This window comes from Loxodonta africana, chromosome 17 (assembly GCF_030014295.1).
Source record: "Loxodonta africana isolate mLoxAfr1 chromosome 17, mLoxAfr1.hap2, whole genome shotgun sequence".
In the NCBI taxonomy this organism is placed as follows: domain Eukaryota; kingdom Metazoa; phylum Chordata; class Mammalia; order Proboscidea; family Elephantidae; genus Loxodonta; species Loxodonta africana.
The window spans coordinates 79,046,593-79,074,399 of NC_087358.1; the positions used below are offsets into that span (position 1 = coordinate 79,046,593).

General features: G+C 40.2%; 1 long non-coding RNA gene across 1 annotated transcript in view; it reads left to right on the top strand.

The window, feature by feature from the left end:
• The window catches only part of LOC111751348 (uncharacterized), an 81,990-nt gene that overhangs the window by 44,282 nt on the left and 9,901 nt on the right, over positions 1-27,807 (top strand). The window contains exon 2 of the long non-coding RNA XR_002786429.2: positions 24,135-24,219. This is a non-coding gene — a long non-coding RNA (uncharacterized LOC111751348). The remainder of the gene's footprint in view (positions 1-24,134; positions 24,220-27,807) is intronic.

Below are 27,807 nucleotides of genomic sequence, written 5' to 3' on the forward strand. Positions count from 1 at the left end.
CTAGGAATTGAGCTATGTTTAATGTTTGCTGTAGCTGTAGGTGTCAGAAGCTTTGAATTTCTTTAGTATCCTTGTTTTTGCCTTTCTTCTTGAATTTGAACCTCCTTAAGTACTCCTTCTGAGAACGTCTGTGCTTTGTAGTTCTTTCAGCTGTGATCCACTGTTACACGGGAGCCCTGTTGGTGTGGTGGTAAGGTAAGGGGAATGAAGCATTGTATAATTTTACAATGACACTTCAGTCTATTGTGAGTCTCAAGGATGTCTCAAGGCTCCACTAAAAACTGTCAGCTTCACATGTGTTTCTCCAGTGGTAGAGCATTTTCTCCCCTTCCCTTCTCCATTCCCTAACTCCAGTACCCCTAATCCCTGAAGCCCTGGCCCTTGTTGACTATAATTTTCCCCTCTTAGATAGGACAGGAAGGCTGTCCTATCCCAGCTGGGATAAGGTTCCGACCAAATCTTTTTCCCTAGATAGTAGATCTTTGTCATGGAGAAGATTCTGGGAGTGTGTTTCACAATGATTACTTTCCCCTCCTTCTGCCAGAAATAGACCTTGGTCTTTTCTGGATCTTCACCTTGAGAATTGGGTGGAATTTCTGAAGGTAAAACCACTGAAGTGTGGAGGTTGCCCTATAACTGTGCCCCCCAGGAGTTCCTCACTCTCAAACTAGTCCACACTCAGACTACAAAGATTCATCAAAATTATCATTTAAGTATTCCTATCATTTTTTTTTTTTTTTATGGCTTCAATGGTTTCTGTCCTAGGTAAGGAGACCTCAGATGTGGCTCTCTCGACGTACCTGTCTCTCCAAATTTCGAAGTGGCAGTTTATCTGCAGCATCAGTTTTGATGGGTCCAAAAGAGGCAGTTGATCTCAGTTTGCCAAGAACAGGAATGATAACTTCCAAGTTCCTTACATGTCAGAACTGAAACTGAAAGTATGCAATTTAGTTTTGACCTTTCTGATGACCAAATCCAAGAGAAACACTCTGATTCTTTTGCACCTTGTGAACGCCTGTAATATATTATCTAACAGGGACCTTGTCTTATTCCATTTATGTCTCCAATACCTAAAGTTGAAACATTTTTTTGGTGATTTATAGGTTAACAGTACTAGTTGCCATTGAGTCAGTTCTGACTCAAGGCAACCCCGTGTACATCAGAGTACAACTGTATTCCATGGGGCTTTCAGTGGCTGACTTTTTGGAATTAGATCATCAGGTCTTTTCGCCAGGATGCCTCTGGGTGGGCTCAAACCTCCAACCTTTTGGTTAGCAGCCACACACGTTAAACATTTGCATCACTCAGGGACACTGATTCATACATCATTGTTGTTAGTTGCTGTTGAGTCACCCTTAATTCATAGCGACCTCATGCACAAAAGGATCGGAATGTTGTAATCCATAGGGTTTTCACTGGCTGATTTTCAGATGCAGATCTCCAGATCTTTCTTCTTAGTCTGACTTAGTTGTTTTGGAAGCTCTGCATTCATACAATATAGTAGCCTAAATAATTAGCTACCTAATTTCTGTTGGCCCATCACTGTAAGCATACCTGTTTTGAATTGAGAGACAAACTGCTTTCCTAGATCTAAAACTAAAGGAAAAATTTACCATAAGGGTGCTCACCAGAAGAACAGCAAGTAACACAATGCATGGTTAATTAAGCTACCATTTTGTACATATTTTTGAAATGTACTTTTGCGTGCTTTTTCTTAAACAGTTTCCAAAATTATGCAGCCTAATACGTTATTACTTAGTGATAACATTCCTGTGGAAGTAAATATAATCTGGATATATTGCTTTTGATAAATGCTAATGCCATATAAAAAGGAAACACTGGAGACCTAGAGTGGATAAGCTTGTGTCAGAATCAACTCAGTTTTTTCAAGAGAAAATTTCTAGACTTAATTTCCAGAGATTCTGACTCATTAGAATTAGGGCAAACTAGAGAATTTGCCTTTTTATTTAACAAGCACTGCATAAGCATATGATACAGGTGGCCTATCGTTTAAGAAATAGTTCCCTGGAGACAGGAAGTGGATTAGTGTCAATGTATAATTGAATTTTATAACAGGGGCCCAAATTTCTAATAGGCTATGTTGTTTATCACATACTCATATGCTTTTGAGACAAGACGTACAGTGACAAAACCGTTTTGATTCTCCTGGAATCCAGATTTCTAGGTTCATGGAATTGGGGTGACACACCCAGGCCATCCACCTTTAGGTGTCCTTTTGAACCTTGGAGGAACTGGTTCCCTGGAGTCACCTTCAGGTCAAATAGCTTAGTAAGCAGCTTAGCAGAAACCTTTTGGCCTTAGGCATTGTTTTTTTTGTTTGTTTGTTTTTAATTGTCTAAGCAGAGCAACCTTTGGGAGCCCTGGTGGTGTAGTGGTTAAGAGTTTGGCTGCTAACCAAAAGGCTGGCGGTCTGAATCTACCAGCCGCTCCGTGGAAACCCTCCGAGGCAGTTCTACTCTGTCCTCTAAGGCTGCTATGAGTTAGAATCAACTTGATGGCAATGGGTTTTTTTTTTTTTTTTTTTTTTGAGCAAGCTTTGAGAAGCAGGAACTCCAGGGCCTGACTACAGACTGTGTTTTAGGGTGCATGGCATGACCTGGAGATGTATGACAGGGTGACCCTGACGCCCTGCCCTGTGCTTTGGTGCTGTCCTCCGAGAACTTAACAACAATGACCTATGTAACAGGCTTTCACTGTCCTCTCTTTGGAGCACATTTCCGAATACTTTCGGTTTTGACTGCCTGATTCAAATCATATCTACACACAATAGACACATTCCGCTACACTAATTTTTGGTGTTTCTCTGCACAGTAAGGTTTTTGATAGCGGAAAGCAGAGCTGTGGTCTTACAGTGAGCACCGCAGAGCAGGACTGTGTATGAGACTGGAGGCCCTTTGCCTTCTGCAGGGCGGTGGGCCACAGGAAGGCTGGACATAATCCAGGCACTTTCTTCCTTTAATTGCCTTATATTTATATTTAAACTTGAGTAAGAACTCATTTAGAATCTCTAAATTCTGTACTATATTATATGTTATTTGAAAGAAATGATTTTGTCCTGTAACAATGTAAGGGTAATGTTATTCTTACCTCTACTGTGAATTGCTTTGCTTGAGGGCTAAATGACATAAAAGAAGAATGAAATCGAAGCATCGGAGGGAATTCATTATCATAAATTCAAGTCTCATAGAAAACTGATGTTATAAAACTTGAGCAAAAGGAGGGAAATGTCCCGTTTGTGCAGAGTTGGATTTTCCACTGGACTTTTAGGAGGCACTGCGTTTTGGTGGAAAAGGAGCACGGGCTTTAGCAATAGGCAACCATGCCTTTAATCTTGGCTGTGATAATACTGGAATTAATTGCTTAGCCTCCTGTGGTTTAATGTCTTTGTGCTTCATTTTTTTCATTGTTAAATAGGGAGATAATAATAATCTACCTTAAAAGGCACCGTGAGGATTACTATTTTTGTTAAAAAAGATGGAAAGAAAGAAAAAAAGAATCTAGCAAAATGATTGAAAAATTAGGTGCTTAAGAAATATAGGGCACTGGGTTTGAGAAATATTAGTTCTCTTCTCCATCATCCATTTCCCTGCCTCTTTTCCAGTATGTTGACTATTTCTGTTTGTCGTTTAAAAGCATATTAGTTAAAGAATAAACATTGGGTTAAAGGTGTAGTTAGGTCTCATAGAAAAATATATAACTATACAAAAATATATATCTATAAAAACAATTCTCTATTACCATACAGAAACCAATGAGCCCTGTTTTTATTAATTGAAACAGCAGAAAAAATATATCAGTAACTAATTTGTGCGATAGAAGTGAGAATACTGGACTCCTTTCTGGAAGAATTTCCTTGAGTTGCAAGGTGACCTTCTTGTGAGTGGCATCATGTTGAACTGTTGATAGATGTCCCATATGCTTTGTTTAGTTGTGCATAGATGTGAACAATAATTTCTTTTGATTGTATATTTTGTTTAATACTTGCATTATTTCTAGAGCACAGTTATACCAATCTTTAAATTTACTTTTCATTTGCGAATATTTGTCAAGTTTTGTTTCAGAAACATTTTCGTACCCTCTTGTACATGCACGCAGCCACACTAAACAAAACTCATTTATAACCCAATAAGGGCAAACATTATTCATGTAAACAGCTTTCATTAATCTCCCATAATTAAAAAAAAAAATCATAGAACCATAGATATTGAATAAGGCTTATAAATTTAGTTCAAATTCCATAAAAGACCAATCAAGGATGCTTGCTAACTGTGTGGGGGTTAACTTTCATTGCAATCAATGCTGAAGGCTGATTCTTGGCTTTCAACCCTTAGACATACCTCACAACCTAATAAATGCACTGTAGGATAAAAAGAGAACATAGAAAATCCAGGAGAAAAACTTTTGAAGCAGGGAGCTCAGAACCATGGACATAACTTTCTCAGGCATTATTTGTCCCTGTAGTTTCCCACTACATGAACGAAGATTAATTATATTAACCCCAAATGTAACTAAGTAGGTATGTCACGATATCTTGGCATGTGTGTACATATCGCTATTATAAACAACAACGGCAAAAACAAACTCACAGCTGTCAAATTGATTGCGACTCATAGCAACTCTATAGGACAGAGTAGAACTGCCCCCGTAGGATTGCCAAGGAGCAGCTGGTGGATTCCAAATGCTGACCTTTTGGTTAGCAGACGAGCTCTTAACCACTGCCTCGCCAGCGAAAATTTGTCATAAAGTTTATCATTTCGTTATATCCAGGACCAAAGTAAAGGAAAAACAAAACAAAACCAAAAACCATTCAAGTTGAATATCATTAAGGAATTTTTTTAGTAACAAGAGTCGGGGGCTATGTCCCAGCGAAGTGATTGGTCTTGACAGGAAGACGACTTCTATCCACCGTGTGTAAAGTCACAGAGGAAGCTGGGGTTTGCTGTTGCAAGGGCGTCTCTCTCTGGTTGAAGTTTGGCGCCTAGGTGCATAGTCTTCCAAGCTGAGTCAGGCAGTGTACTGTGCGGACTGATGGGCCTGTCGCCAGCCGCTCCTCTTGCCGTCCTTCCTGCGAGGTGGAGGCCAGGAGGCAGGGACTGCTGACAAAACCCTGAAGTCCCACACTGGGTCTGAGCCCAGCTCCGCCAAGGGCAGCCTCCCGGCATGTGCGCCTAGGCAGCAATAGCTGCGGTGGATGGTGGCCGGAAACCCAGTCTCAAGGTTCACACGGTCAAGCCCGGCTTCCGATTCTGTTACCCTACAAAGAAATTGTGCTCCGGATAACTGCACCGGTGTCTCTAAAGCCTCTGATTCACTCTTGGGCCCCCAAAGGTCCCTAGTGATATTACTAAAAGCTGACACACCTCCTTTAGCACCTAACTTACCACCAGGAGGAGGCTGAAGCACTGGGGAAGCCTATTCTAGCTCTTTCTGCCTCAAATGCAACGATGCGAGGGGAGTTGCCAGTTGTCATCTGGAAGTTTCCTGGGAAGTATGCAGCCTCTGCTCAAATGTTGTGATGAATCCCCAAAAGCACTGTAGCTGTGGGTTGCCACTTACCTGCACTCCTCAAGGCAGGTTCTCTCCTGAATGGCATCGGAGTGGGAGGTTACCTGGCTGCCACAAGCCACCCCTCTACTGTGCACATCTGCTTTCCCATACAAAACAGCTCTTCATGGCTCCTGTGGGCATCTCTTTCTGAAAGAGAACTTAGAAGAAGGAGGTTTGTGGGACGAACAACAGGCCCCAGTTTAGTCTCAGATCACAACTGATTCTTATCTCCCTTCTCTGCTGTTCTCTCCTCTTACCTTTAGATATTACCTCTACAGGTCTTACCTTTAGATATTACCTCTACAGGTCTCAGTGGCTTACCCAGTGGTATGATCCAAACCCTCTTTCCTGAAAGTCTGTCTGCTAGTAACCATACCCTTTTCAGGCCAGAGTTGCTTCACTTATTCATTCATAGTCACACTAAAGAACCACCTAAGTTCTACACATATTTCTCCCTTCCTATATTTCCTAACAGTAGCCTTAACTCTTACTGATCAGGATCAATTATCTCTACCAGATGGTGATTCCTCTTCTCACTTGCTGTTTCCTGGATCCAAGGAGTACAAAATGGCCATGCTGCAGGCATACCTTGTAGTTCTATGGAACTCTTACTGCCACCTTTGAGGAACAGGACCACTATCCTCGAAGAGCCTAGGGTTGGAAAGATGGAAGACTCAAAGTCTTCCAGTGGGTCATGGGGACAAATGGAAAGGAGGATAAGTATGATGCAATAGCTGTCCCCCTAAACATATGATGATCTACCCTCGGTTCCCAGACCTATGTTTTCTTCCTGATGGGGACACAATGTCAATGCGGACACAATGTCATATAGAGATCACCAATTCATAAGTGTACTGTATCCTGGAAGACAGCACCTATTATGTATTGAATTGTGTCCTCCCAAAATACATGTTGTGAATCCTAAACCCCATACTTGTGGCTGCAATCACATGTGGGGATAGCATTTTTTTTGTTACATTAATGAGACCATGTTGGTGTTGGGTGTGTCTTAAGCCAATCACCTTTGAGATATAAAAAGAGCAGATAAGCTACAGAGGAGGAAGACCAATGGAGAAAGATTGATGCCACATGGAGATCGCCAAGGAAATAAGACACGGCAGTTGAAAAGAGACAAGGACATTCCCCCAGAACTGAGAGACAGAGAAAGCATTCCCCTGGAGCCAGCGTCCTGAATTCTGACTTCTAGCCATCTAAACTGTAAGAAAATTAATTTCTGTTCGTTAAAGTCACCTACTTGTTGTATTTTTGTTACAATAGCTCTCAGAAACTAAGACAACAGCACAACCTTTCTGAGTATTGCTTCCAAACTAGCACTTGATCTACACTTTCATTTGCCTGACAGAGGGCTAGATACATTACAAAAAAGCTATTCTTAGAATGGAAAAAGAGAGTAATAGATGCTGAATAGGTGAACAATAATATATATTTTGCTGTCTGTCATTTTGGACATGCTTAGGGAACTTTCTGGAATGATAGTAGCAGTGGTTATTCCTGGGCGATGATATTTGGAATGATTTTTTTTTCTATGTACATCGCAATATTTCTTGAATTTCGTATAATATCCTCATGAAAAACAATATTGTATCTGTGAAGATTTTCTTGAGATGAATGATTCTTTTTTTTGTACACCCAGAGAGTACCAAAGCCATATGATAGAAGTATTGGTCAAATAAGATCTTTAATGCTCCTTATCATTTTCACCTCCAAATCCACAGAACCCCGAAGGCAGCCTGGGATTGGGGAGAGAGTGTCTATACATGAAGGTAATAGAACAAAAATTTACCGTATGCTTCTTCTCAGTGCGGATTCCGACTAGAATAAGATCTGTGGGGAAGGAAGGGAGAAATTAATTTTGATAAAGTTTCTAGTCTTATAATTTCAAGAGGCTGGGTATACAGTTACCAAAATAAGACTGTTATGAAGTTAAAAATAATTGGAGAAGTTTTATTATTTAAACATTTCCAGAATAGTCACGTAATATACCTGGGAAAGAAGAGCAATGGGCTTGATCAGGCACTGTGAGAAAAAGAGTAAAGAATTGATTTTTTTTTTTTCAATTGCTGTCACTCTATGAATTCCCACTGTTCCTATATAATAGTTACATTCACGGAAGAGTAAGAATAAAAATGAGCAGAGCCGGTGGTACAATTTATTAAAGAAGAAAAAAGACTGTGGAAGAACTAGGTTTGTAAGAGAAAATAAAATATTTACTTCTGAATATGATAAGCTTGAGATGTTTAAGTAAAGACATTTAAGTAAAGGTAAAACGTAGGCAATTAGGTACATGGGTCCAGAGCTCAAAATAGAGGAGAGGGTCAGAGATCTAAATTTGGAAATCAATATGAGTAACGTTAAAGCCAGGGGAGTAGATAAAATCATTTGGGACAAGAGTGAGATTGAGAGCAGAGGACTCTGAACAAAGTCATAATACCTCTCACATTTAGAGGTCACAGAGGAGAGAAGCAGCTGATTTACTAGACTGAGCAGAGCTATTCAAAAGAGGTAGTAGAAGAATCATTAGAGCAGGATGTCACAGAAGTTAAGAGAAAGGCACACAATGTTGATAAACATGCTAAATGTGGCTGAGAAGTCAAGAGGAGATTTCTTCATTGACCTGAGAACATGAAGATCATTGGTGAAGCTAACAAGAGACATTTGGGTGGAGTGGTGGGATGGGGATTCACATTGGAGAAGACTGAAGAGCAAATGGGAAGTGGGAAAAAGAAGGAAGCAGTGCAATGTGCAGACACCCCGTGAGAAATTTGCCTGTGAAGAGGAGTAGAGAGATACAGATTTTAAAAAAGAGAACTATTGCAACATCTCTTACTGATGATAGGAGAGATGAGGTGAAGAGGGAGAGTTTAAAAAAGGGAGGAGAAAAACACCGAGAGCGCTTAGCAAATCTTGACAGTGTGGGATGTTATGGAGGAGCCCTGGGATGCTGCAAATGGCTAATGCACTTGGTTGCTAACCAAAAGGTTGGAGGTTTGGGTCCACCCAGAGGTGCCTTGGAAGGAAGCCCTGGCAATCTACTTCTGGAAAATCAGCATTAAAAACTCTGTGAAGCACAGAACTACTCTGAGACACATAGGGCCTCCATGAGTTGAACTTGACTCTATGACAACTGGTTGAGTTTATGGAACCAAGATACATATAGAGAGATTTGCTTTTGATACAAGGAATACTAATAAACATATCATAACTAGTTGAACAAAAGCAATCACTGTAAACAGGATTCAGTACATGGCCAAAGAACTTGCTGCGGAAGTAGTTTAGAGTTATATTCCATAAGGAAGGAGATGGATGGGGTTTGAATGATTGGTTTTAAGTAAGCCAGCAGTAACAGTTAAACACAGGAGCTGAGATCAGCCAAGATGAACCCTGAACTAGAAGTCAAGGAGGCTGAAATCTATTATTACATCATGACTTCAACATTCTATCTAGACTTCAGCTAACAAGCAGGTTTTTTGGCATTTATTAAGCACTTACTATGTGCCAGACATTGGCTTATGGCCAGATGTTTATTTTGGTTTATTTACACTTACAGCAACCATATAGGAGAGCTATTAATGTCTTTATTTTATAGAAGGAAAAAATTAACTTAAGAGACACTAAGTTACCCTAGGAGCCTAAAAAGAGGCCAAGAAGAACTTAAAATTCTTGTTTGCTTGGTTCCAGTTTCCCTTCTATTAGCACAGTACTCTGTACTGTTTTCTGAATAAAGTCCCGTTATGTGTTTAGAGTAAATTAAAAAAAAAAAAAAAAAAAAGATAATCCAGAGATACCATGTATATCTTGGAAAATTTTATGTAACTGCAGACAGGAGTAAAAAAAAAAAAAAAAATCTTCTACAAATATTCAGCATTTCTCACAGAATTTACATTGGTGTATCTTTACTTCCTAGAGCCAACCCACCTCCCAGTCACAGCCATCTGGTTTCCTTCTACATCTTGCTATCTCAGTAAAGTTAAAGGAACGAAGTGATCTGCTGGGAACAAATCTATTTCTCATTATTCGTAATGTGTGAGGGCAAGGCTACTGACAGTGATCTCAGTCTTTGTCTCCTGATCTGGTTGGAAGCCAGTGTTTACATAATGGGAAATGTTTTCACATAGAGAAAAGAAATGGATATACGGGGCTTGGGATGCTATGTCTTAACATGGAAACCGATTCCTCTTAACAAATAAACTTAGCATTTCTCTATCTACAGGGCTAGCATGCCTCTTTCTGAGAATACAGAAGACTTTGAAAGTGGTGCACTTTTATCAATTTTTTCCAAGCTCTTAAAAGAATCTGTCTAACAGATTTAGTAGTAGGAATATAAAACTAAGGAAGGCCAGAACTAGATGTTCAGAGATAAAGAAAAAATCCCTCTCATTTGTTCATTCATCATTCATTCATTCATTTAGTACTATGTCAGGAAATATTTAAGACACTGTTGCTGGATCAGACAGCAAGCAAGATAAGGTTCTTATTCTCATAGAATAGACACTCTAGTGGATGAAGACAATATAAATAACAACACCAAAAAAGGAAAATACAATGAAGTACCATGTGGAGAGCAACAATAGGGTGCTCTGGCTGTATGGCCACGTTATTTTTGTGGCCAGCAGGAAAAGCTTCTCTGTGAAGGCAGCATTTAAATAAAGAATGGATTGAGAAGAATAATTAGGCTCTGCACAATTTCCGTAGAAGAGTGTTCCAGGCAGAGGAAAAAGCCAGTGAAAAACCTGGACAGTTTTTGAGGTTGGCAAGTGAGAGAAGCCAGGAGAAGCTGTCATGGATTGAATTATGCCCCCTCCAAAATACATGTATCAACTTGGTTAGGCCATGATTCCCAGTATTGTGTGATTGTCCTCCATTTTGTGGTTTTCCTATGTGTTATAAATCATAATCTCTGCTAGTGGTTAAAGAGGATTAGGGTTGGATGTAACACCCTTGCTCAGGCCACATCCCTTATCCAATGTAAAGGGAGTTTCCCTGGGGTGTGGCTTGCACCACCTTTTGTCTGTCAAGAGATAAAAGGAAAGGGAAGCAAGCAGAGAGATGGGAACCTCATACCACCAAGAGAGCAGTGTTGGGAACAAAGCATGTCCTTTGGACCTGAGGTTCCTGCACTAAGATGCCCCCAGACCAAGGGAAGATAGATGACAAGGACCTTCCTCCAGAGCCGACAGAGAGAGAAAGCCTTCCTCTGAGGCTGATGCCCTGAATTTAGACTTGTAACCTACTAGACTGTGAGAGAATAAATTAATCTTTGTTAAAACCATCCACTGGAAACCCTGGTGGCATAGTGGTTAAGTGCTATGGCTGCTAACCAGGAGGTTGGCAGTTCAAATCCACCAAGCGCTCCTTGGAAACTCTATGGGGCAGTTCTATTCTGTCCTATAGGGTCGCTATGAATTGGAATCAACTCGACAGCAGTGGTTTTGGTAAAACCATCCACTTGGGGTATTTCTGTTATAGCAGCTCTAGATGACCAAGACAGAAGGTATCCATAGCTTGAAGAGAGTGTGTAGAGGGGAGGAGACAGAGTTGGAAAGACTGGCAGGGACCTGTAATGTAGGGCTCTATTGGCTCAGGTAAGATGTCTACTTTTTTTGTGATGTGCATGTGGAAACCCTTGGACAGCTTTAAGTAGGAGAAGGAAGTGGTTTTCTTAACTCCAGGAGCTAATATGATAGTTGGGTTATTGTGAAGCAAAAGCGTAAGCAGAAAGAATCTATATACTTAGCAGAGGTCCTGCATACCTACCTGTTTTATATCATGGGACCCTATACAAATTTTTATATAAAAAATTAAAAAGTTATGCTGCAAAAGAAAAACAAAGATTGAAAAATCACGGTTGCAGTCTATGTAAGCATTCTGAAGAGAAGTATCAAGAACACTGATTGGTATCCTGGTTTTTATTCCTATACCCATACCGTACCCATTGCTGTTGAGTCGATTCCAACTGATAGCAATCCTAAAGGACAGAGTAGAACTGCCCCATAGAGTTTCCAAGGAGAGCCTGGTGGATTTGAACTGCCGACCTTTTGGTTAGCAGCCGTAGCACTTAACCACTACGCCACCAGGGTTTTCTTATTCCTATTCCTATAGGTACATAGAAAAATGAAAAATTGTAATTGCCCAAATTGTTCTTTGTATCAGATAAGCAATATTTGCTAAATTGGTTTACAATACTCATACTTTTATCATTATTACTCTGACAATCTCCAATCTACTCTATTTCTTCAATGCATTATACATTTCCATATTTTCCTTTCCCTGAGGCTGTTAACGTCTTTAGTGATATAATTTTAAGAATGTCAGCTTTACTTCTGTTCCTCTCTGTGCAGTACAGACTGTATAGCTGCAGGAGATTGTGCCCAGCTGGAAAAAGGTGTAGGCTATTTCGTTTTTGTAATTCTCAGTAAGACTCTTCTATTTTACAAGAATTCCTACCAAGAAATTTCTTTGTTTAAGACATATGAACACCTAGAGTCTTAAAGAAAAGATCTGGGAACTGGAACCAGAGAAAATATGTTTTGGATATCGTTACAAGTGATATAATAATTGAAAGAGATGAACAACTTTTAAGGATTTAAAAAAATATATATACTTGTCAGTCAACGAACATTTAATTATTGCCTACTTTTTTTTTATAATAATAAGCTAACATTCATTAAACGCTTACCGAGTGCCAAGAACTAGGTTTATAAGTATTACCTCATTTAATTTTCACAGCAATGGTTTACTCTAACACCCTATGTACCAAGTATGTGCTGGATACCATAGAGAAACTGTTAACCTTAACCAGTTGTTGTTGTTATTAGTTGATTCTGACTGATGACCACCCCAAGTATGCAGACAGGAACTGCCCACTCTGTGGTCTTCAAAGCTGTAACCTTTTGGAAGCAGGTCACCAAGTCTTACTTCTGAGGCATCTCTAGGTGGGTTTGAACTGTCAACCTTTCTGTCAGTAATCTAGTGCCTAACCACTTGTGCCACCCAGAGACTCCTCACTTCTTGAGGCAGACATATTATTAAACTACAGTGTGGAGAGTTCTCTAACAGTTCTATAGCAGGAATTTGGATTTGAATTTAGCCTGCTCCATTGCTGGAGTTCAGGGATATTTGGATAAGCAGAATAAATATGACAGAGATGATTTGCATGAGGAGTTCTGGGTTTGGACCTAGGGAGGTATTATGGATTGAGCTGTGTCCCCCTAAGATATGTGTTGGAATCCTAACACTTACACCTGTAGATACAATCTTGTTTGGAAATACGGTTTGTTATGTAAATGATGCTGTTTTGGTATAACGTGTACTAAAAACCAAATCAATTTTGAGTGATAAGCAGCAGCGTAAACACAAAAGCAAACATGCACAAATGGGGAAACCCATTGCCCTCCAGTCCGTTCTGATTCATAGTGACCCTATAGGGCAGAGTAGAACTGCCCCTCAGGGTTTCCAAACCTGTAAATCTTTACCAAAGCAGACTGCCAAATCTCTCTCCCATGGAGGAGCTGCTGGGTTCAAACCACCAACCTTGTGGTTAGACACCAAGTGCTTCAACCACTGTGCCACAGGGCTCCTTCACAAATGGAGATGGGGGTATATGCCATGTGAAGATCACCAAGGAACCAAGCACTACGGAAGCTGAGACAGGGTCTTCCCTCTGAGCCCTATAGCCAGTGCCCTGAATTTGGATTTCTAGCTTCCTAAACTGTGAGAAAAATTTCTGTTCTTTAAAACCACCCACTTGTATTTCTGTTACAGAAGTACTAGGAAACTGAAGACAGGAGGACAGAAACATTTGTGCATAAGTCCTTGTAGAAAAGAATGGAGCAGCGAAGTGGGACAGCCTGGCATGTGTTTGCTCCCAGCCCCATGAATTAGATGTGATGTTTTTAGGGACAAATGGTATAAGCAGGAGAAAAACCTCTGCATTGAACTTAATGAGGCAAAGGGACCAAGAAGGGAGGATTTTGGGGTCAAATGACAATACTAAAGACACAGGGGCATTGGGCAGCCCACATGCTAAGACTGCTACTAAGATTTGGAGGAGGAATCTCTTGAAGGATTTAGTATAAGGCAGCAGAACCACTTCTACTACCTCTTCTTCCCAAACTTTGTAAGAGTGGGGGAGGAAGGCATGGAAAATACCGAGTAATCCTTTGGCTTTACGGGAAAAACAGTGTTTGTGGTAATCATTTTTCTTTTTTCTCTGTGTGTTAAAGGGGAAAGAGGCACTTTTCCCCATCATAGCACATATCCCCTCTTCCCCAAGCCAAGTGTCTTAAGCTGAGTTCTCTAGAAAAACAAAACCAGTAAATACATATAAAGAGATTTATCTCAAGGAAATGGCTCACATGGTTGTGGAGGATGGAAAGTCCCAAACCTGGGGATCAAACATCAGGCTGTAGGTTTCTCCTGACTCATGTGGTTGCAGGGGCTGACAAACCAAAATCAGCAGATCACACAACAGGCTGCTGATTCACAGGGCTGCAAAAGCTAGTGAATCAAGTCAGACAGCAGACTGCTGGCTCAAGTCCCAAAAAACAAAGGTCAAAACACAACAAGCTGGATGCAGGATCCAGAGTGAGAGAGAGCTTTGTCAGAGCATCCATATGTATTGGATGTAGACCACACCTTCAAGGAAACTCCCCTTGCATCAGATACTTGAGTAAGGCTGTGACTTGAGTTATGCCTTCTAGTAAGGACATGACTCAAGATACATGTCACACTAATCCTGCCTCATTATCTCGCCAACATATAGAAGTTTAGGATTTATAATACAGAAAATGGAGGATAATTACACAAAATGGAGGACAATTGCATCAGATCACAAACATGGAGGTCGGTTATACAATACCGAGAATCTTGGCCTAGCCAAGTTGACACATAACGTTAACCACCATAAACTACCTCTTGTCAAATTGGCACCTGTACACACCTCATTAAACTGTACATAATCTCTAAATAAAGACAATTATAAGATCATACTTGAGCCTAACATGATACAACTAGCGTACATACAACCAAAAACACACTAGTCCTGTTTACATTTTGCATTTTGTAAGTGTTGGAAAAAAAAAAAATATTTGCTATACACACACACACACAAACACACACACAGGTATAATAAAACAGGAAAGGAATATTCATAATAATTACAGTCCTTGTTTCTGCAACTGGTCACATGAATGTAACTGGTATTTACAGCTACCTTCTTCCAGGATCCATTCCCTATTGCCTTTGCCCTCAGCAGGCACCTGAGCTGGTCGTGGTTCTTTGCTGGTGGGTGACCCAAACCTTCATTCCTGAAGGGCCTAGGCCATTAGTAGTCATGTCGGAAATGCATTGCTGTAGTTTACCATGGACTTTAATCACAGGGCATAGTAGTACTAAGAGACATTCTAAGGGATTGCTTATATTCCATACATACTGTTCTTTACCTCCATTATATAATATCAACCCAATTTCCCCCCCCCCTTTTTTTTTTAAATCAGGATCAATCACACTAGCCAATATGGTATCCTTCTTTGCCTATTGATTCAGATGCATGAGAAGCCCAAAGTGGCTGCATGGTATTCTTAAGTTCCAGCTCAATGAAATCAGTGTTGTGCCTCCAGGTGGAAATATTCCTCCCTTTGGAACTAAGACCTCTAGAGCATAGGGTTAAAGGGACAGAAAGCAAAAATTTTGCATGTGGGTCACTAGAGGTAATAGTGAGTGGAGCCACTCCAATCTCTACCCCTTGATTCCTGGATCCATGAATCCTGGCTGTGGGAGAAAGAGCACCATATATTGGATGCTGGTTTTGAGCATATACAGACTCCTGAAGAACATTGGCCCAACTCTGAAATGCATTGCCACCTAGCTGGTGTCATAATTTTGTCTTTAAGAGGTCATTCCATCATTCTATTAAGACAGCTACTTCAGGATGTTGGGCAACATAGTAAGACCAGTGAATTGCATGAGCATGAACCCATTGCCACACTTCATTTCCTGTGAAGTGAGTCCCCCGATCCAAGGCAATGCTGTTTGGGATACCATGATGGTGAATAAGGCATTCTGTGAGTCCACAGATGATAGTTCTAGCAGAAGCATTGCATGCAGGGAAGGCAAACTCTTATCCAGAGTGTCTATCCATGATGGAAGGGGTCCAATGTAGTCAATCTGCTACCAGGTTAATCGCCTTAAGAAACAGTGCCGTTTCAGGGACTCAGTGTTGGTCTGTGTTGCTGGCAGACTGGGCATTCAGTAGTGGCTATAGAGGAAGTTCATGTTGCTGAACCTATGCATAACCTCCATCCAGGCCACCATGGCCACTTTGTTCAAGAGCCCATTGAACAATAATAGGAGTGGCTGGGGAAAGAGGGTGACTAATTTCCACAAATCACATCATCCTATCCACTTGATTGTTAAAACCCTCCTTTGCCCAGGTCATCCTTTGGTGAGCATTCAAATATCTTCACTTCTTTGTCCCATTCAGAGAGATGTATCCACATATGTCTTCCCCATATTTTCTTGTCATCAATTTTCCAGTCATGTTCCTTCCAAGTTCCTGACCATCCAACCAAACGATTGGCCACAGCCCATGAATCAGTATATAATCACACGTCTGGTCATTTCTCTTTCCAAGCAAAGTGAACAACCAGGTGCACTGCTTGAAGTTCTGCCCATTGGGAGGATTTCACTTCACCACTGCCCTTCAGGAAGGTCCCAGGAAGGGGCTGCAGTTCTATCGCTGTCAACCTTCAAATGGTGCCTGTGTATTATGCAGAACCATCTGTAAACCAGGCACAAGTTTTCTCTTCCTCAGTCAACTGATCATAAGTAATCCCCCATGAGGCCATAGGTGCAGACTGGGAGAGGGGAGGTAATGTGATAGGAGTGGAGACCATAGGCATTTGGGCCACTTACTCGTGCAACTTACTTGTGCCTTCAGGTCCTGCTTGAGCCAGATCTCATATATACTACTTCCATTCAAAGATAGAGTGCTTCCGGACATACCTGACTTTATGACTCTATCGGTCAGACAACACCTCATTCGTGATAGGCAGCTCAGGCCTCATGGTGAATTTATGGCCCAGGGTTAAGTGTTCAGTATCCAGTAAGGCCCGGTACAAGCCAAAAGCTGTTTCTCAAAAGGAAAGTAGTTGTCTGGAGAGGATAGCAGTGCTTTGCTCCAAAATCCTAATGGTCTGTGCTGTGATTCTTCAATATGTATGAAGTACTGGAATGTACAAAGTATGAATCTAGGAAAATTGGAAATCATCAAAAATGAAATGGAACACATAAAGATCGATATCCTAGGTATTAAATCCATTGATCTGTTGCTGTCAAGTTGATTCTGACTCAGAGAGAACCTATAAGACAAAGTAGAATTGCTCTATAGGGTTTTCAAGGAGCACATGATGGGTTTGAACTGCTGAACTTTTGGTTAGCAGTTGTAGCTCTTAACCACTACACCACCAGGGTTTCCGAGGCATTAGTGAGCTGAAATGGACGGGTATTGGTCATTTTGAATCCAACAATCATGTGGTCTACTATGCTGGAAATAACCACTTGCAAAGGAATGGCGTTGCATTCATCATCAGAACAAACATTTCAAGATCTATCCTGAAGTACAATACTGTCATGATAGGATAATATCCATATACTTAGAAGATCAGGTAATATGACTATTATTCAAATTTACACACCAACCACTAAAACAAAAGATGAAGAAATTGAAGATTTTTACCAATTTTTGCAGTCTGAAATTAATCAAACATGGAGTCAAGATACACTGATAATTATTGGTGATTGGAATGCAAAATTTGGAAACAAAGAAGAAGGCTCAGTAGTTGGAAAATAATAACTTTCTGATAGAAGCTATGCCAGAAATAATATGATAGAATTTTGCAAGACCAACAACTTCTTCCTTCTTCTTTTCAACAAAATAAATGGTGACTATACACATGGACCTCCCCAGATGGAATACACAGGAATCAAATCAACTGCATCTGTGGAAAGAGAATGGAAAAGCTCGGTATCATCTGTCAGAACAAGGCCAGGGGCCAACTGTGGATCAGACCACCAAGTTCAAGTTGAAACTGAAGAAAATTAGAACTAGTCCATGAGAGCCAAAGTACAACCTTGAGTATATCCCACCTGAATTTAGAGACCATCTCAAGAACAGATTTGACTCGTTGAACACTAATGACCGAAGACCAGATGAGTTTTGGAATGACATCAAAGACATCATACATGAAGAAAGGAAGAGGTCATTGAAAAGACAGGAAAGAAATAAAAGACCAAAATGGATGTCAGAAGAGACTCTGAAACTTGCTCTTGAAAGTCAAGTAGCTAAAGTGAAAGGAAGAAATGATGAAGTAAAAGAGCTGAACATAAGAATTCAAAGGGTAGCTAGAGAAGACAAAGTAAAGTATTATGATGACATGTGCAAAGACCTGGAGATAGAAAACCAAAAGGGAAGAACATGCTCAGCTGAAAGAACAGCTCAAGCTGAAAGAACTGAAGAAAAATTCAAGCCTCAAGTTGCAATACTGAAGGATTCTATGGGGAAAATATTAAACGACTCAGGGAGCATCAAAAGAAGATGGAAGGAATACACAGAGTCACTATACCAAAAAGAAATGGCCAATGTTCAGCCATTTCAGAAAGTAACATATGATCCAGAACCTATGGTACTGAAGGAAGAAGTCCAACCTGCACTGTAGGCATTGGCAAAAAACAAACCTCTGGGAATTGACAGACTACCACTGAGATGGTTCCACAATCGGATGCGGCACTGGAAGTGCTCACTTGTCTATGCCAAGAAATTTGGAAGACAGCTACCTGGCCAGCCAACTGGAAGAGATCCATATTAATGCCTATTCCCAAGAAAGCTGAACCAACTGAATGCAGAAATTATTGAAAAATATCATTAATGTCACATGCAAGCAAAATTTTGCTGAAGATAATTCAAAAGCGACTGCTGCAGTATATCAACAGGGAACAGCCAGAAATTCAAGCTGGATTAGAAGACGATGTGGAACCACGGATATCATTGCTATGTCAGATGGATCCTGGCTGAAACCAGAGAATACCAGAAAGATGTTTACCTTTGTTTTGTTGACCGCTAAGGCATTGGACTGTGTGGGTCATACCAAATTATGGATAACATTGCAGAGAATGGGAATTCCAGAACACTTAATTGTGCTTATGAAGAATCTGTACATGGATGAACAGGCAGTTGTTCAAACAGAACAAGGGGATACTGCATGGTTTAAAGTCAGGAAATGCGTGTGTCAGGCTTGTATCCTTTCACCATACCTATTCAATCTGTATGCTGAGCAAATAATCTGAGAAGCTGGACTATATGAAGAAGAACGGGACACTGAGTGGAGGAAGACTCATTAACATCCTGCGTTATATAGATGACACAACTTGCTTGCTGACAGTGAAGAGGATTTGAAGCACTTACTGATGAAGATCAAAAACCACAGCCTTCAGTGTGTATTGCCCCTCAACATAAAGAAAACAAAAGTCCTCACAACTGGACCAATGAGCAACATCATGATAAACGGAGAAAAGATTGAAGTTGTCAAGGATTTTATTTTACTAAGATCCACAATCAACACCCGTGGAAATAGCAGTCCAAGAAATAAAAAAACACATCACATTGGGCAAATCGGCTGCAAGAGGTGATGCCTTTGAATTGTGGTGTTGCCAAAGAACATTGAATATACGATGGACTGCCAAAAGAATGAAAAAATTGTCTTAGAAGAAGTGCAATCAGAGTGCTCCTTTGAAGTAAGGATGGCAAAGTTATATCCCACATACTTTAGACATGTTATCAGGAGTGATGAGTCCCCAGAGAAGGACATCATTCTTGGTGAATTGGATGGTCAGAGAAAAAGAGGAAGACCCTCAAAGAGATGGATTCACACAGTGGCTGCAACAATGGGCTCAAGCATAGCAATGATTGTGAGGATGGCACAGGACCAGTCAGTGTTTCGTTCTGTTGTACACAGGGACATTATGAGTGAGAACCAACTCGACAGTGCCTAACAACAACAACAAGAAGCACACCCAAATGAGATACATGTTACCTCCAAAATCCAATGAAGCACTCCAAGCTTTGTGCTTCTTTTTCAGTTGTAGGACGGGCCAGATGTAAAGCCTTATCATTTCACTTTAGAAGGAATATCTCGATATGCCCAACACCACTGGACCCCTGGAAATTTCACTGACCTGGAAGGCGCCTAAATTTTTGTTGCCTTAATTTCCCACTCTCTACACACAAATGTTTTACCAGTAGATTTCCCATCTATTTCATTTTTGGGGATGGCATGACTAAGTAGCCAACACCGTAAATCCATGAGTCAGACTATTTTGATTACCACTTTGACTCTGCTGTCTGTTACAGTAACCACGCCCACCTCCTCTTTGTTGATTAAGTGCTACCACTTGGCCCCTACCACCATGATGTCCAGTCAGACCCACTGAAGTTACGTGTCTTAATTCAGTTAGGGCAATTCCCACTGCCAAATCTAATTTACAGAAAATAGCAATTACAGCAATCTTCAAAGGTGCTGGGCCTCCTTTCACAAATTTGTTCCTTACCGTTGTGGTAAAAGGTGTACCCTCTGGGCACTCAGTGGGTGGGTCTGTGGGTACCACCTGATAAATCCACTTTAGCATGCCTGTTTCGCTAAGTCATTGGATACCTTCTTGTACAGTATATCCAAAGCAGGTCTGTCACTTCAGCTTGATTTAGTGCAGGCCACTGCTTAAGCCATGCTTCAGTTAACCAATCAAATAAACTATTAGAGCCTTTATTAATGTTTTGAGCTGAAACATTGAATGAAGGATCTGTTTTTAGCGGACCCATGTCAATAAACTAAGACTGATCCAACTTTATGCTCCCACACTCTTAATAGCCATTCCCACACATATTCCCCAGGTTTGTATTTGTAAATATTAAAAAAGTCGAGCAGTTCTTTTAGAGTGTAGCATACCTCCTCCTGGGTCATGCTTTGTACTTCACCTTTTGGGGCTCTTTGGGACTTAAAAATGGATGGTGGAGGTGGGTTCTGGGAACATTTAGCAATGTCTTGTAAGGCATCTGCCTCAGGCAATGCCCCAGGCAACTCCCCAGGTGCTGCCCCAGTGATATCTCAGACAAAGACTCTTCAGGCACCCACAGGACAGCTGGCTCAATTTCATCAAATGGAGATGAAAGGGAAAATGGTTTACCTGGGAGGGTGGTATAGTAGACAAGGATGGAATAATCTCTTCAGGTGGGAGGGGTGGTGCTGTTGGCAGGAGTGATTCAGTGGAATTAAGGGTCCACTGTCCTCAGCTTCCAAATTATCTGCCCATTTGTCCCTATCCCAAGTTTCAGGATCCCATTTCTTCCCAATCAATGCCCTCATTTTAACTTCAGATACCATTCAACTTTAGGAATTCAACTGGTGTTGTAATTTAGCTACTTTTATGATACGACTCTGCACTTGGTTTTTGGCAATATCAGTTTATTATTACAAGAAATAAGGATTTCTTTCAGGGCATAGGTGACTTCTTTCAAGTCTTTTATGTGGCACTTGACCTGTGACTCTGAAGACTTGAGATCATCTCTTTCTTTCACCGCTTTATCTAGCAAAAGTAGGACTAACCAACCAGCATCCTTATACTTTTCCTTCAGATAAAATTGTAGAGAAGTATCCAATATGCAATCACGTGGAGTCTTGTTTCTCAAAAACATTTGATCTATTGATGGTGAAATTTTGCTTATTTCTATTTCCACCTCACACCATGGATAAGCAGTGCCCTCTTGACTATTGGAGGCAGAGCCATCAACACCTTTGAGACTTGCCAGACTTGACAACCAGTTCCAAAAATTCATCCTTATGGTTTTCTTTTTCTGGAACCACTATCATTACTCAAGGTCTTAGGCTTGATTCTCTAGAGAACCAAAACCAGCGAAGTATATATATATGTGTATATACAAAGAGATTTAGCTCAAGGAAATCACTGATGTGGTTGTAGAGGCTGGAAAGTCCCAAACCTGTAAGTTAGGCATCAGAGTGGAGGCTTCTCCTGACTCATGTGGCTGATGAACCCAAATCATTAGGTTAGACGACAGACTGCTGGCCCACAGGTCTGCATAAGATGATGAGTCAGGTCAGATGATAGGCTGCTGACTAACAGGGCTGCAGAAGCAGGTGAATCCCAGAATTGGCACGTCAGAAGAATATCCAAGAACTGGAAGTCAGATGTTCACAAGCTGTATGCAAAATCCAGAATGAGAGAGGGTTTGCAGGCAACACCCTCAAGGAAAATTCCCTAATATCAGATACTTTGTGTAAGGCAGTGACTCTGGTAAGGCTGTGACTTAAGTCATACCCTTTAGTAAGGGCATGACTAAAATACATACCACACTAATCTTGCCTCATTAACATATAAAGGTTTAGGATTTACAATACATAAAATGTGTGTACACAATACCACAAAATGGAGGATAATTACATCAGATCACAAAATGTAGGACAATTACACAATACTGGGAATCATGGCCCTAGCCAAGTTGACACATAACATTCACCATCACACCAAGTGAGTACAGAAAGCTTCCAGATAGTCATTCCTAGATTTTATAAGTTCGCATGGAAAATCTGCAGGCCCACTCTGTACTTCCGCTGGAACAGAGGATACTTATAGGAATAATATCTGATCCACACTACAGAGGGCAGAGATGAAAGAAGAAAATTTGGTAAGACAGTTGGAAAATACGAATAGTGTTTCCATCATGAGAGGGCTGCTTGTTATACCAATGTTTTGGATTTTATCTTAAAGAAAATGAGAGCTACAGATTTACCTCTTTATGTAATTGTTCTGACAGAAGTTTTCAGGTTGATTTAGTGCAGGAACTACTAACCTAGGATAAAAGAACTCCTAAAGGGTTTAAGTCTGGGGTTCATGGGTATATGATCCTTTTAAAACTGTAGGTGAACTGTCCTGTCAAGTGACTATGTATAATTTTGTAGGAAAAACGTTTATTACTCTCATCAGAGAAGGAGCTGTACGATTCCAATAAAAGTAAAGACTCACTGGATTAGGGGAAATATGTTGGGAGTCAAGTCCCTGGGTGGTGCCAATGGTTAATGTGCTAAAAAGAAGTTGGAAGTTCGAGTCCACCCAGTGGTACCTTGGAAGAAAGGCCTGATGATCTACTTCTGAAAAATCAGCCATTGAAAATCCTATGGAGCACAGTCCTACTCTGACACAAATGGGGTTGCCATGAGTTGGAATCTACTCAACAGCAACCGTTTTGTTTGTTTTTTGATTGGGAGTTAAGAAGACCAGGTAGGTGGCTGTCATTGCAATGAGAAAACAGCTAATCAGGGCTTAAACCAAATAAATGAAAATATGAAGCACGTTTAGGGGAGAGAGACTGGGGAAGGAAGCAGGTAAAGGATATCAGTGTTGATGCAGAATCCTTCGGTCTACTTATCAGGCCATGACTGCCCTTTCGAGTTTCCTTGAGATCTGTAGTTACAAATGTGGAATATGCACTTAGATACATCACTAGGGTAGTAGAAAGAGAGCTGACTGGGAAAATACATTTTGAGTGAGAATACACACTGCAATTGAAACCAAGATTTGGGGCATGCAAAAATAAATGCTGTAAACTACCCGATAGTTTATCCTTGGGTGCTTTGTTAACCAAATATGTTAGTTTCTTCTATGTGCCCCTTAACTTTGGTCATATTCCAGACCTGCCTTCTTCTCCTCCCTTCCCTTCTCTGCCTTCAAAATTCTTACCTTTATTTTAGGTCTCAATTTAAGATTTACTTCCTTTACTAATATTTCTTTCTTTCAAAGTACATGGAGCCTGAAGAAAGTATACTTTATTTCCTAGAGTGTCTTGGGATTTATTTCTTAACTTCTTACTTTGACAATGGCTTTAAGAGCCTCACTTGCTGTTATAGCTGACAGGTGAAACTGAGCATGAATTTCTCTAAGTACCCATTCTTTAGCAATGTGGGAGGTTATATATGTTCCCCAGAGAGCTAATCTGTAGAAAATTGTTTGCCACAGTTTGGAACATCTATGAATAAATTTTTGAGCACATATAATCCAGCTTTCTTATTTATTATTTTTATTCATTATTGCACAGAGAACACTCAAATAAACACTGAGGATAAATTGAAACAAAGAAAATGAAGGGAGAAAGCATATCTTTGTTTCCTTACACCATTGAAATAAGAGGTACCAAGAGAAACTAAATACATATAACTAACAGAAATTTGACAGTGGTAACTTGGGAAAATATGTATATATTTTTTTAATGTAAGAAGGATACAAATCTGTTTATAGTTTAGCTTTTAAAATATTTCAATTTTTTTCTCCACAAATTTGCTCTTTTTACCTTTATCACCTTCTTGTTGGTAAAGCATGACTAGATGGGGGCCATATGAAGTGTTTAGGTGGGGCAAATGCATCTTCTCATTCCCAAGACATTAGTAAAAAGCATTTATGCTTTTCTTCTTTATGTTTGTGTGCAGTGTTCAGTATGTTTTCTCAAGAAAAGGATCCTCAAGATAATTCCTAATGAAGATGGGGCTATTTCCACTTCCCATTTTTTTCATGGTGAGTGGCAGAATTGATAAGTACATGTGAAATTGCTAACTGTTAAAAATAACAGAGTAGATATATAGCAAAGTATCGTAGGTAATCATAAGGAATATGAATATCTTCCAGTTTTACATGATATTTGGATTTTTGGTTTTCTCTGGCTTTAGGAAAGACCATAAAAGTACATGGGGCAGGGATCAAATAACCAGCTTTCCAAAAGGGTACTCAACAGGACAGTAAGTCCTCCCATGGAGGCTTTGCGGTGGATTGCTAATTGGGAATAGTTGGAAGGAATGTGTTATCTTTAACTTCAGGGAGCATTGCAGAGTGTGTCTAACTGAACTCTTGTAGACTGTTCAGTGCTACAACAATAGAGCCAGAACAGGCTTTAAACTGGGCAAGGACTGAAGCTACAGTAGTCAGTGGAAGAATGAACACAAGCCATAATTTTTGCCTGCAGCACATTTAAGTAAACTTTTATTCTTTCCTACTTGCGATGGTGGAAAAGTTTGAGCCCATTCCTAACACCTTTTGAGGTTAGAGACCAATGCAAAGGGAGAGAGGAAACTCATAGAAAAAATTAAAATTAAGATTGATTGAAATAATGACAATTGTTTTAGGATATAGGAATCATTGCTTTAACAGAGATTCCAGAAAATGAAAGTTTATTTCTTATTCTAATTAAGAGTCCAGCATAGACAGTTCATGGTAGTGTAGTATCTTCTTCATATCAGGGCTCAGGTTCCTTTTATTTTCAGTTCTGAAATTAATTGGGTATTACGCTAATCTTGGTCTAAGACGTCTTTCCACTACCATGTTCCAATTCCAGCCATGGAGAAAAGGAGGGCTCCATACTTAACTCCAATGTTCTGAATTTGTATACATCACTTCTGGTTACAAAAATTTAGATCTGTGAAAACACTGAGTTGCAAAGAGGGCTCAGAAGTTTTTTTTTTTTTTTTTTTTTGCTTTTTTTCTAATTGATTTAATTCACATACCATAAAATTAACCAATTTTAAGTTGCCATTCACGGTTTTTAGTATATTCACAAAGTTGTATAACCATCACCACAATTTAATCTTAGAATATTCTATTTTATTGTGCTTTAAGTAAAAGTTTACAAATCAAGTCTGTCTCTCACACAAAAACTTATATACGCCTTGCTACATACTCCCAATTGCTCTCCCCCTAATGAGACAGACTGCTCCCTCCCTCCACTCTCTTTTCATGTCAATTTCACCAACTTCTAAACCCCTCTATCCTCTCACCTCCCCTCCAGGCAGGAGATGCCAACATAGTCTCAAGTGTCCACCTGATCCAAGAAGCTCACTCCTCACCAGCATCCCTCTCCACCTTATTGTCCTGTCCAATCCCTGTCTGAAGAGTTGGCTTAGGGAATGGTTCCTGTCCTGGGCCAATAGAAGGTCTGGGGGCCATGACCACCGGGGTCCTTCTAGTCTCAGTCAGACCATTAAGTCTGGTCTTTTTACAAGAATTTGAGGTCTACATCCCACTGCTCTCCTGCTCCCTCAGGGGTTCTGTGTTGCATTCCCTGTCAGGGCAGTCATCGGTTGTAGCTGGGCACCATCTAGTTCTTCTCATCTCAGGCTGATGTAGTCTCTGGTTTATGTGGCCCTTTCTGTCTCTTGGGCTTGTAATTACCTTGTGTCCTTGGTGTTCTTCATTCTCCTTTGATCCATGTGGTTGATACCAATTGATGCATCTTAGATGGCCACTTGCTAGCGTTTAAGACCCCAAACGCCACTCTCCAGAGTGGGATGCAGAAAATTTTCTTAATAGCTTTTATTGTGCCAATTGACTTAGATGTCCCCTGAAACCATGGTCCCCAAACGCCCAGCCCTGCTATGCTGACCTTCAAAGCGTTCAGTTTATTCAGTAAACTTCTTTGGCTTTGGTTTAGTCCAGTTGTGCTGACCTCGCCTGTATTGTGTGTTGTCATTCCCATCACCTAAAGTAGTTCTTATTTATTATCTAATTAGTAAATACTCCTCTCCCATCCTCCCTCCCTACCCCCTTTCGTAACCATCAAAGAATATTTTCTTCTTTGTTTAAACTATTTCTTGAGTTCTTATAATAGTGCTCTTATACAATATTTGTCCTTTTGCAACTGACTAATTTCACTCAGCTAATGCCTTCCAGATTCCTCCATGTTATGAAATGTTTCACAGATTCATCACTGTACTTCATCGATGTGTAGTGTTCCATTGTGTGAATATACCGTAATTCCATTCATCTGTTGGTGGGCATCTTGGTTGCTTCCATCTTTTTGCTATTGTAAACTGTGCTGCAATGAACATCGGTGTAAAGGCTCTTATTTCTCTAGGATATATTCCAAGGAGTGGGATTGCTGGATCCTATGATGGTTCTATTTCTAGCTTTTTAAGAAAGTGCCAAATCGATCTCCAAAGTGACATTCCCACCAGCAGTGTATGAGTGTTCCAGTCTCTCCACAGCCTCTCCAACATTTATTATTTTGTGTTTTTTGGGTTAGTGCCATCCTTGTTGCAGTGAGATGGAATCTCATTGTAGTTTTGATTTGCATTTCTTAAATGGCTAATGATCGTGCGCATTTCCTCATGTATCTGTTAGCTACCTGAATGTCTTCTTTAGTGAACTGTCTATTCATATCTTTTGCCCATTTTTGATTGGGTTATTTGTCTTTTTGCAGTTGAGTTTTTGCAGTATCATGTAGACTTTAGAGTTCAGGTGCTGGGAAAACTCTTTCCCAGTCTGTACATAATCTTTTTACTCTTTTGGTGAAGTCTTTGGATGCACGTAGGTGTTTGATTTTTAGGAGCTCCCAGTTATCTAGTTTTTCTTCCACATTGTTAGTAATGTTTGTATACTGTTTATGCCATGTATTAGGGCTCCTAACGTTGTCTGTAAGTTTTCTTCCATGATCTTTATCGTTTTAGATTTTATATTTAGGTCTTTGATCCACTTTGAGCTCATTTTTGTGCATGGAGTGAGGTATGGGTCTTGTTTCATTTTTTTGCAGATGGATGTCCAGTTATGCCAGCACCATTTGTTAAAAAGACTGTCTTTCCCCCATTTAACTGCTTTGGGGCCTTTGTCAAATATCAACTGCTCATATGTGGATAGATTTATTTCTTGATTTTCAATTCTGTTCCATTGGTCTATGTATCTCTTGTTGTACCAGTACCAGGCTGTTTTGACTACTGTGACTGTATAATAGGTTCTAAAATCAGATAGAGTAAGGCCTCCCACTTAGTTCTTCTTTTTCAGTAATGCTTTACTTATCTGGGGCCACTTTCCCTTCCACATGAAGTTGGTGATATGGTTCTCCATCTCATTAAAAAATGTCATTGGAATTTGGATCAGAATTGCATTAAATCTACAGATCGCTTTTAGTAGAATAGATATTTTTATAATGTTAAGTCTTCCTATCCACGAGCAAGGTATGTTCTTCCACTTATGTAAGTCTCTTTTGGTTTCTTGCAGAAGTGTACTGTAGTTTTCTTTTACATCTCTGGTAAGATTTATTCCTAAGTATTTTATCTTCTTGGGGGCTACTGTAAATGGTATTGATTTGGTGATTTCCTCTTCAATGTTCTCTTTGTT